The sequence below is a fragment of the Tarenaya hassleriana genome, unplaced genomic scaffold, assembly GCF_000463585.1.
Source record: "Tarenaya hassleriana unplaced genomic scaffold, ASM46358v1 Cleome6, whole genome shotgun sequence".
In the NCBI taxonomy this organism is placed as follows: Eukaryota; Viridiplantae; Streptophyta; class Magnoliopsida; order Brassicales; family Cleomaceae; genus Tarenaya; species Tarenaya hassleriana.
In genome coordinates, this window is record NW_010968505.1 from 1,344,924 (window position 1) to 1,357,777 (window position 12,854).

The 12,854-nt window shown below is 33.1% G+C and overlaps 1 pseudogene; it reads left to right on the forward strand.

The window, feature by feature from the left end:
* Positions 1-11,334: 11,334 nt before the first annotated feature.
* Positions 11,335-12,549, forward strand: LOC104799009 (annotated as a pseudogene).
* The last annotated feature ends 305 nt before the right edge of the window (positions 12,550-12,854 follow it).

A 12,854-nucleotide genomic window follows, 5' to 3' on the forward strand; every position in this document is an offset into this window, starting at 1 on the left:
TAGTCATTACCGGTGTCAATCCAAAGCTTATAGCCGGTAAATATTATACACTATAAACTCCATAAATATTCTAAAAGTTAATATTTATAAACCATTACCATTGTTATAATGAGTTTACTAACACTTTTTATGCATCAGGTGTTCTATGGATAACCACATCAACGTTTACAAGGATTTATATAGATAAACCACTCAATGCCATCAAACTATTCCATCAAAGGTAAATAAAGTTAAATAGTTCTTGATTCAAACTATACCAAAAAAAATTAATATAATATTGTAGTTAATACCTTGACAATTTTTTTTTGTTGCAGAAAACACACATAAACAATGGTAACGACAACAACCATAATATATAAGTGTCACTTAACTTATGCAATATCACTATAGCGCCATCAATATTCTATCCCTAATTTTATTGTATTTCCAACTAAAACACATCTTGAATTTATATTATTCAAGTTTTTAATTTAATATTTATTTCAATTCAAATGGGTTCTACACAAAAGGAATAAAATTTTGTATCTTTTTGAAGATATTCTAACAATGATATATTTAAAACATGTATTGCAAAAAACAAAATCTGTAAAACAGGTTATGTTACATGTTTAAAAAAATAAAGATGACGACAAATGTTAACAAACAAGAACAATAAGGTTTAAAAATACTTAATATTGGTTACCATTCTTATTTCCTAAAAAAACTCACAATAATTATTGCATGCAAATTATTTGTAGACCAAATACATAATAATATTTAATCCATACGGTGATGAAATTGATGATTTTCTATACCAACATATTAGTTATCTACAGATATCATATTCCGATATATGTATATATAATTTACTAAAATATATTAAGTCTGAATCAAATCCCATAAATAAAATAAATATATGATATTAATTAGATTTTAAATATTAATATTGTGGTATATTGGAAAGTCGCTAGGGTTAATGTTGTTTTTAATAATAATTCATGTTATAGTGGAATAAAAAGTATGAATAATGATTATATTTATGTTTCTGGCCATTTTTCTACTTAAATCTTTTTGAAAACATTTTTCCACCAAGACCAAAGATTATGTCCAAATCTAACATCATGTCCAAATATTATGTTAGATGTGAACAATGATTTTATATTCTGTAATATCACAAACCATATATAATTCTTAAAATAATGCAATCAAATTTTCTAAGAATCAAATCAAATCTAATGATTGAGAAAATGATTTAGAGTTAAAACAAATAATTATATATCCAATATACCTTTTCCTAATTTCATTCCTTTCCCAAAGGAATTCCTAAATTATAGCAAATTCATTAATGGCAATAAAATATTGCATATCTTTTTAATACTTTTTAATATATAAATTGTATTCACAACAATTCATAACAAAATCATCTCCAACACCTTACCAAGATTACACAAACAAAATCTCTAAACATCAACTCTATTTCTTCTCCACACGTACTACATTGTACCCCTTTTAACAAGGTCAGTTTTCATTCTGTATTGTGTTTTTCAATTATATGCCATGAATTATGTATATTTAATTGTATATGTTTTGATAAAATCTCTTATCATCATCTCAAGCGTACTTTTATCCACATACTACACTTTGTATCCTTTATCAAGGCGAGTTTTCAATTGTGTTATGTTTTGCTATTATATGGCATGACTTCCATATATTATATTGTAAATACTTTGATATAGGACGAATGTGTAGAAAACTACAAACCACAAGTGTCATAGTGATGTATGTATTCCTTAATTCAAAAAACAGTTAATATTCAATTCATTTTAACATTTCAGTTGGGGAAATAAGATGTGCGGACATTATTACAAATATTCCGTTGGCAAATACGGGCTCCTTACGCCTAAAGCAAAACAATATTTTCATTAATGTTTAGTAATAACAATGTATTCAATATTACAGTTACCTGTGACATTACAACATTACAAAATTAAAAAAAAATATTCTATCTATTTGTTTGAATATATCAAAATTTTATTTTACTTCCCCCATATCATACATCATATTTATTTCCTAGATTATTCAAAGATATTTATTTAGAATTAAATAAAAGCTCATCATTTAAGAATATTATCTATTACGTATTAAATAATATTTGAATCTAAAATACTATCTGAAGTAATATAATATCTTTTTTATGTAGATGTATATATACACATTTAATGATATTTACCACACATCATACATCATATTAAATTCCAAGATGATTGAGAATAATTAACTTACAATCAAATTAAACCTTATGATTTAAGTATATTATTTATATCACAAAACTATTACGTGTTAAACAAACATATTGTTTTTTATTCAAAACCACACTTAAATCAATAAATAATCTATATAAGGAATATAATTTTAAAGGAAATTAAATTTTTACATGCAAAAAAAAACTCGAAAAAATAGCCACAAAATCTGTAAAGTTTTTTAAAAAGTGGTTTACATGTCTCTCACAAAATAAGAAAAACAAAAATAAAATTTTTCGCAATAAAAAATAGAGGTAATTAGACAAAACACATAGATAGTTAAGACACACCTAAAAAAATGGGAAAAATTGTATACAATAATTAATGTTTTCTACTTTCTATGCTAAAAATATGTAAACTTAAAATGTCGGTTGTACAAAACTCTTCGTAGAATGGAATAAATATATCAAAAAATATTGACCCAGCCAAAATACTATAAACAAAACATTTCCCTACGAGAGTGAACTTTCATTATTAATGGTTACAAATGTATTAGTAAAATGATATATATATTTATTTAGATAGATCAGATATGCTGCTTCGAATAGATTTTTTTAAACATGTAATAACCAAATTCTAACTTAAATAAATTGATTTGTTTTTGTCTGCATGTCCTCACAAATGAGTAGTTTGGAAATGGTTGTAGAAACCTTACATTTACACAACTACTGTAATTATGAAAAACGTGTATGCAGTATTAAACTACATTCATATTGGTTTTGATACGAGCGGTATTTAATTGGAATATTAGTTGAATTCTAACTTATCAAAAATTTAATAGTTAATTTTCTTTGTATGTTACTGGATTGTTTGTGTATTCAATTTGAATTGGTTGCATTTCTATTCTATTAACCGATAATTCCAAATTTATTTTTAGGACCAAGTTGTATTCAACGTATTATGATGCCTTATTAGAATCGATTATATAAATTCTTACTAGAATATGAAATGGTGCTAAAATACGATCCACATTATATTATTCGTTTCCTTAAAATATTTTATTGGCACATTTGGTTACTGAACACCTTTTTTTTTAGAATTTAAAACTTTTAAACCAGAAAAAAAAGGGTAAGAAATGAACAAAGATATATATAGACATAACGATGTATAGACATAACGATCTGCGGGAATAAATGCAATTTGTTTTTGCCAACTTACACATGGTTAAGTTGGATTATGGTGTCGTTGGTCCAGGAAACCTCTCATTCATTTTTACCTTCCTTTATATTTTTTTCTTAATCGTATGATTACAAACATCTCTAATTATTATTAGAAGTATTATATATTGCACAGGATGCGGAAGCCAAAAACACATGCATCGCAATCTCATCAAGCATCTAACAGAATATCCATAAGTATGCTTTAATTACAACCAACTATTCTCTTAATACATTTATCTTTAATAAAGTTCTAAGAATTGTATTCATCTTTCTAATTGTAGGTACTTTGAGAGATTGTTTTGAATGTCGTCCAAGGCTTGCAGATAAGTATACCCCTTCCATTAAGCCAATTAATGCAACCAAAACTACCATAGAGAGAAATGGTAAAATCATCATTATATATATATATATAAAATAATGTTTCAAAAACTTTAATGTTATAAAATATTACATATATTCTATTAGTCAGATTTTTAAAAACACTCTTTACATTGAAATATTCAACTAAATTTTGCAGCACAATGTGCAAAGAGCCGTAGCTTAAGACGTGCTATTACATTGGCTAAAGCTGCAGTTCATCGTAACAAAGGTATGAAATTTATGTTTTCCCGATATTGTTATATGAGGACATACATCGTACATATCATAACAAATTATAAACAATCAAATTTTAAATCTATATTTAAAATTCCTAAGTACAACTCACACATAACATATAAATAACAATTATATTACATATATATTTGAACAAAAATAGCTCCACCTATCAATATCAAACTTATTTGATGTTTCCCTACTCAGTTGCTTATTGTCACTTTTATTTTTTTGGGTTGTCCCTAATTGTTTAAAATATCACAACAACAACAATATCAATGACAACATCAAAAAGGACAGCTTCGACATCGAGGCAAAACGGTTAGTTGTATAGTATTTATCTTATATTATCTCTAACCATTAAGAGCATAATACTAATTCAAACAAAATAAACAGGGAAATTTGTTCAAACATGGACTACTAATAGTGATATGCTTCGATGCCCCTGTTGCCAAGCATTAGTATGGCAAAAAGAGAGTACTGGTCGAAAGGATTGCAACGGGAATTACATGTACAACATATGTTGTATGCAAGGTAGGGTCAAACTCCCACCGGTGCTCGAACCCCCGGAAATTTTGGAAGAGTTATACAAAACGTCTGTTGGTTTTCGTACAAATATTAGAGCGTACAACTCAATTCTTGCATTCACATCAATTGGTGCCAAGGTCGACCATTCGGTGACATCAAGAAGTGGTCCATACACATTCAGAATCCACGGACAAAATCACCATCAAATAGGATCTCTACTACCTGTGGAAGGAAGACCCCCCCAGTTTGCACAGCTATACATATATGATACTGCAAATGAGGTTCGGAACCGCATGAGTACATTGAGCCGAAAATCGAGTGCGGGAGATTTAGATGAGAACATTGTGACAGACCTCATTCAGATGATGGATGCATTCAATTGTCTTGCAAAGATCTTTAGAAGGGCAAGGGATCAGTATGAATCAGGCAACGTTTCAAATTTCACAATCACATTGGTGGAACAAAAAAAACGTGGTAAGCAATATGAGATGCCAGTTGGTGAGGAGATTGTCGGTTTGATTGTTGGTGACATGTCAACAACAACTGGTGAAAGAGATGTTGTTTTACACCTCAAACCATCTACCCATTTACAACGAATAAGCGATCTACATCCGTTGTTTATGAGTCTACAATATCCATTGTTATTTCCTTATGGACAGTATGGATTCCATGAAGAAATCCCGTACATAAATGAACAGAACACGATCAAGAGACGTTTTGTAACCATAAGAGTTTTACGCATACCAGATACAAACAAGATTATCTGAAGGACTGACGATTGTTAAAGCTGGGCGTCTGTTCCAACAGTATGTGGTGGATGCTTACACTACAATTGAGCAAGAAAGAATACGTTGGGTGAGAAACAACCAAAAGACATTGAGAGCCGATCTTTATAATAATGTTTTTGATGCAGTAGATAAAGGAGACACCAATGCTAAAGTGTTGGGCAGAAGGGTCATTTTACCCCCTACCTTCACTGGAGGCCCACGATATATGGTTGAAAACTACCATGATGCAATGACCATATGCATATGGTTTTGGGAACCCTGATCTTTTTGTCACTGTGACGGCAAACCCAAAATGGCAAGAGATAATTGATCATCTTAATGCCTATGGCGGAGAATCTGCACATGATAGGCCAGACATTGAATGGCGTGTCTTCAAGATGAAATTGGATGACATATTGGCAGATTTGAACGATGGCATATTTTTCCCCAAGCCAATCGCTGGTAAGAAAATCTCTCCACATCTAATGAAACATGAAATTATAACTTATAACATTTTGGAATAGAAATATATTTACTTTAACTCACACTTGTATAATCATTTTTGCAGTGATATACACCGTTGAGTTCCAAAAACAAGGCCTACCACATGCTCATATACTTATATGGTTGGAATCTATGTATAAGAGCCCTACAACAACTTACATCGATCATCTCATTTCAGCAGAGTTACCAGATAAAGAAACTGATTTTGAAGGATTCAAATTAGTTGAACAACATATGATGCATGGCCCCTGCGGTTCTGACAGACCACGCTCCCCCTGTATGGAGAAAGGAATATGTACGAAGAGATACCCGCGCCCTTACACGGAGCATACAACGGTTGATAAATCAGGGTATATTATATATAGACGACGGAATGACACGTCCAGATTTGTGATGAAAGGAGATGTAAGATTAGACAACCGTTTTGTTGTCCCGCATAACTTAGAGCTTCTGAAGAAATACAAGGCACACATCAATGTTGAATGGTGCAGTAAATCGACAGCTATTAAGTATCTATTCAAGTACATCACAAAAGGGGTAGACAAGGCAACTATCATTATTCAGAAAGGTATGAGCACAATACATGGGACAGATAAGAAGACAGAGCCAGTGCATCAGAAAAATGAGATAAATGACTACTTGGAATGCCGCTATTTATCTGCATGATGGCTAATGAAACAGTCGGGGAAGATAAGATTATAATAGACAAGGCCTTAATGCTCCAAAGTACGGGTGACCCTTTGGAAGTCATTGTAAAAGCTGCGTATCCAAGTTTTCTAAATTCAATTTTAGATCATGAGTATCTTAAAGAGAGGGCAATCCTTACACCCAGAAATGAAACAGTGAATGAAGTAAATGAATTCCTACTCTCCAAACTCCCGGGAGAAACAACAAAGTATCTAAGCTCAGACAACATTGGAATAGATTGTGCGCCAAAAACGGATTGGCACTCCCTATACCCCGTCGAATATCTAAACTCCCTAGAATTCCCTGGATTATCGAGTTATCGCCTACATTTGAAAGTTAGAGCGCCGATGATGATGCTAAGAAACATGAATAAAAAAAGGACTTTGCAATGGGACACGAGTAATAACAACTCAGTTAGGGAAAAGAGTTTTGGAGGCAGAAATTATGACAGGACCAAACTTCGGGGAAAAGGTCCTTATTCCAAGAATTATTCTGTCACCAACAGATTCAAAGCATCCATTCACCTTGCGAAGAAGGCAATTTTCAATAAGACTATGCTACGCAATGACAATAAACAAAATCCAGGGACAAAGTCTGAAACAAGTAGCCTTATATCTCCCACGTCCGGTCTAGTTAACGAGAAAGCAGTCGAATCAGATAAGGTGGCTTGTCCATGCCTTATGTTCGACATATGATATCGCGATACAAAAGGATCATCAGCCGGAATCATCACTGGCGTTCGTATCAGTTTGACGAGGTATGGGAGAAAGAAGAACACCATAGATTATTTGAGTGCCTGAATGAAGATCAAAAAGCGGTATATGATGCAGTAATAGATTCTATTGACAATGGACGTGGTAGGCTCTTCTTCGTTTATGGAGCTGGTGGAACAGGGAAAACTTTCTTGTACAGGACAATAATCTCTAAACTGCGCTCAGAAAAAAGGATTGTACTCTCAGTGGCATCATCAGGTATTGCAGCACTGCTCCTTCCCGGTGGGAGAGCAACACACTCAAGATTCAAAATCCCTTTAAATGTTCATGATACTTCGACATGCGATATAAAGCAAGGCACTATGTTGGCAGAACTGATATCTAGAACAGAATTAATCATTTGGGATGAAGCTCCGATGGCACACCGCCAAACCTTTGAGACACTAGATCGTACATTAAAAGATCTTATGTCGCTCACTGATGATTCAGCAGCATATAAGACATTTGGAGGGAAAACCGTACTACTTGGAGGGGATTTCAGACAAATATTACCAGTAGTGCAACAAGGAGGCCGTCCAGATACCGTTCTTGCAACATTGAGCCGGTCACATCTATGGTCATCATGTAATGTCTACACATTAAAGCATAATTTGAGATTAAACCGATCTGAAATGGAATTTGCTGAATGGATCTTGGAAGTTGGGAATGGGACAGCAAGAAAAACAGATATAATGGCTAATGAAACAGTCGGGGAAGATAAGATTATAATAGACAAGGCCTTAATGCTCCAAAGTACGGGTGACCCTTTGGAAGTCATTGTAAAAGCTGCGTATCCAAGTTTTCTAAATTCAATTTTAGATCATGAGTATCTTAAAGAGAGGGCAATCCTTACACCCAGAAATGAAACAGTGAATGAAGTAAATGAATTCATATACTCTCCAAACTCCCGGGAGAAACAACAAAGTATCTAAGCTCAGACAACATTGGAATAGATTGTGCGCCAAAAACGGATTGGCACTCCCTATACCCCGTCGAATATCTAAACTCCCTAGAATTCCCTGGATTATCGAGTTATCGCCTACATTTGAAAGTTAGAGCGCCGATGATGATGCTAAGAAACATGAATAAAAAAAGGACTTTGCAATGGGACACGAGTAATAACAACTCAGTTAGGGAAAAGAGTTTTGGAGGCAGAAATTATGACAGGACCAAACTTCGGGGAAAAGGTCCTTATTCCAAGAATTATTCTGTCACCAACAGATTCAAAGCATCCATTCACCTTGCGAAGAAGGCAATTTTCAATAAGACTATGCTACGCAATGACAATAAACAAAATCCAGGGACAAAGTCTGAAACAAGTAGCCTTATATCTCCCACGTCCGGTCTTTACCCATTGTCAATTGTATGTTGCTATCTCCCGTGTTACTTCTGCAACAGGATTAAAAATCCTAGATACTACGGAACACTCAGATGACAAACGTAGCATCACTAACATCGTTTACAGAGAAATCTTCAATGGACTACCAACACCATAAGGTTAGGATAAATTATAAGAATCTCATATTCATCATTGTTTGCCAAGAAAATATTTAAAATTAATTGATATAAAATAAATTGAACATCTTAGTATAAATATGTGTACCATATTTATACAAATGACATTTTTTTATATGTGTGTACATCATTTAAAAATCATAATATTGATATTTATCTATTAATCATATTCTCTCATCTTGCAGATATTATTGGAGTATTACTCTTAATTCAAGCATCAAACGTACGAAAGTCGACGTCAAGTCAGAAGATTATTCTCCCTTTATTATTGGAAGGGTAAGTTTACCATTTGTTTACACCGCAAGTAAAGCCAATTAAAAAACTTTATCTTATTACATTTATACATACTAACATGTGAATTCGATATAAAACTGAACAACAATATCATCAAACTATCCATATAGGATAATCTCGCAACAAATCTCTGTTCACAAATGCACAGATTGAATGCCAAAAAAAATTTCTTAGTCGTTACAGATGTAAATCCAAAGATGATCGACGATAATTATACAACAAAAATTATTTTCTAATTTTTGCCTAGGGCGTCAAGGTTTCCAGTGAAGCATCTATGTATATGTTTTAACAATATAATAGATTATGATAAATATTATATTTTACCTTTATCAAATATATGTTATATAGATCGGGTGGAATAATTATTTTGTTACATCACCAAACCATTGTAATAATGGTTTAAAATAAATACTATATTTTAATCTTTATCAAATATATATTCTACAAAAAGAGTGGAACAAATAATTTGTAACAACACTAAACCATTGTAACAATAATATTCTAAAATAAAAACTAATATATAAATGTCGTAATTATTAGATTAAATATCATGCTGACTTTAAGTATATATATGTATATTGTATATTTATTGAATAAATATATTGTTTGCTTTTGTGTTTGATTATTTATTTTAATATCAAGTTTTTATTTTAAAATTATATGTACAATGAAATGTATATATATATATATATATATATATATTACAAATAATTGAGGTTATAAGCTATATTACATACTAAAATTGTAAAATAGTACATATAATACAATATTTATAATTGAAACAAATATTATCGTAGAACATGAAGTTGAAATGTGTCTGAAATATGTAGATTTATGAGAATACACGCATGTATATTTGGTTGTTGAAAAATAGGTCCTTATCTTTAATCTAAAAGTTTTACGAAATTTAAAATTTTCCAGAGAATGCAATGACCCAGAAATTTTTGGAGTGTGCACCAACTGATCCATCGGAAAAGTTGCATCGCCACAACTGTAGCCAATCGTTCATTGTCAGGTTATTTTTTTCCTCCTGTTCCCTGGATACCTACTTTGACTACTGCATGAATTGAGTTCAAGTTTCGTAGTTTTGCCAAATGGATGATGGGTAAAGCTACTTCTTTAAGGTTTCCACCTACCAATCAATGTATTAGACCATCATATTTGTGTTGGATTTGTATATTCATATTAATTTAGCATTTGTTATGTTCTATTCTTGGTAAGATTGATTCCGGTTTTCAGTTTTTTATTTTAGTTAGTCTTTAATTCGGAATGGCTACACATCATTTTGTTCAGTTCATACGAAGATAAGAGAAATAGGATATATGTATATATATGATTAGGGATGTGCAATTCAGTTCGGCAATCTGGTCCCGAACTGTAACGAACCGATTAATTCAGTTTCGGGCCATTTCGTTATTATATACAAATCTCACACGGTACGATATTTGAAATACCGAATGGTTCGGGAACGGTTCGATTCGGTTCGGAAAAAACCAAACGGTATTTCGGTATATAAAATTTTTATATAAAAAAGTTAATATTTGTAGTCTATTACTAATATTAAGAGTTTGTTTATGTAATGTATCGAGGTTAATTTTGATTTTTTCCCCAAGTTTATAAGTACACAACTTTTGTTTTGTTGTATAAAATTATTATGTTAGATCTCTTTACATTTTTATTATATATGAATTATAAATATATCATAAACCGTACCGAACCGTTTTTTCCCCGGTTCTTATTTGGTTTTTATTTATTACTACCGTACCGTCCTGAACCCTCAAAATACCAAACCAAATAATATACGATACTACTTTGGATACAAAATTTCTAATACCGAATAAACATATCCTAAACTAAATCATGGAACACTCACCCCTATATATGATATTCATTATATTCTCTTATGTTGCAAATATTGTTGGAGTTGTATTCACGATACAAAGATCAAATTTACGATTGTTATCCTCGAGTAAGTAAATAATTATACACATATTATTATAATAAAGTAAATTCTAATAAATTAGTACATACATAAAATCAATAACCACCCGCGCATCGCGCGGGTCCTGGCCTAGTATTTGATAAAAAGAGTAAGAGTTCCATGTCCAGAGCTCGCTTTCCTTTCCTTTATATGGAATAAGTCGGTGAATTCCTTCCAATTACAACTGAGTATACGAATCATATATATGGATATTTGATCTCGTATACACTATGAATTATTTGAAATTCGATTTTGATGCCCTACAGGTTACAAGAGATGGGTGGTTTAGATGTGAAAAGAGTAGTTCACCAACACGAGGCATGGCGTCTGGTTTCCTGCAATTGGTTACATGGAGGAGTTATCCATTTACTAGCCAACATGTTAACCCTGTTGTTCATCGGAATTCGCATGGAGCGTGATTCGGTTTCCGTAAGTGCCTCGTTCTTGAATCCTGTACGATATCTGACTAGACATATCGATTTGATCTTCGAGTTGTGAAATCATTGTCCTTGCTTTCTTCTGTCTGATTTCAGTTCGGGTCGAATCGCTTTACGTCATATCCGGGTTTGGAGGGAGCATACTGTCGGCTCTTTTCCTCAGATCAAACATCTCTGTCGGAGCTTCAGGTGCCGTGTTGGGTTTACTTGGAGGAGTGCTCTCTGAGATCATCATCAATTGGACGATCTATACTAACAAGGTAACAATGCTTCACAAAACCTTTTGTGGCATATATAAAGATGGAATCGTTAAGATTATATTATGGAAATGTGTCCAATATATACTATGCTTTGTCCAGGCGGTGACTGTTGTGACTCTCGTTGTAATCGTGGCCGTTAACTTAATTAGCGATGGGCGTTGATAACTTTGGTCATATCGAAGGTTTCACTACCAGGTTTCTTCTAGGGTTTGTGCTTCTGATCCGTCCCCATTTCGGATGAATAAGTCACAGACCTGCACCTGGTGGAGCTTCTTCGACTGCTTCCACACAGATTCAAGATTTACCAATGCGTATTGTGGACCATCTCTCTAGTCCTTTTGATGGCCGGGTACAATATATGTGTCTTATGCGCACTGCCCCTCCTATTAGAAATGAAACCCTATGTTCACAAACTCAAGAACATCGAAACCCTAATCTCTTCCTCTTGTAGGCTCATCTTCGGCCTGGTCGCCCTCTTCAACAACATGGACGGAGACGAACAATGCTCATGGTGCCATTACCTTTCTTGCATACCCACTTCAAGATGAAGCTACAACCTCGAACCTGTTTCTTGCTCGGTGAGTAACCCCTCTTTCAAGGCCTTAACTCTTCTCGATCGGATCCTTAAAGCGTATGTAGTTCGTAACATGCTGTATCTTTTTCTGCAGACAATGCAAATGGGCAACCAGTTGAACGTAACTTGCCTGAGCAACGGGAGATCAGGATCTTATGTTTTGTCCAATCCTTCGAGCTTGAGGATAGACAACATATGCGTTGAGCTTTGTCGTTGATCTACTTCATATTGGAATATCCCTGAACTTCGGACTTTTCTTCTAGCGCAAGGGTTTACAAATTCCGTAGCCGATGCCTCCTTATTCATACTGCGAACTCCGGCAACTCATATCTTTGTGTTGGTTTATGTTGATGACTTGATTGTCACGGGGAGCTGCTCCACGCAGATTGACGAGTTTATTGCCACACTTGCTGGACGATTCTCACTCAAGGATCTTGGGGCATTGTCATTCTTCTTAGGTGTTGAGGCAACACGTACAAAGCATGGTTTATTTCTCGGCCAAAGGAAGTATATTAATGATAT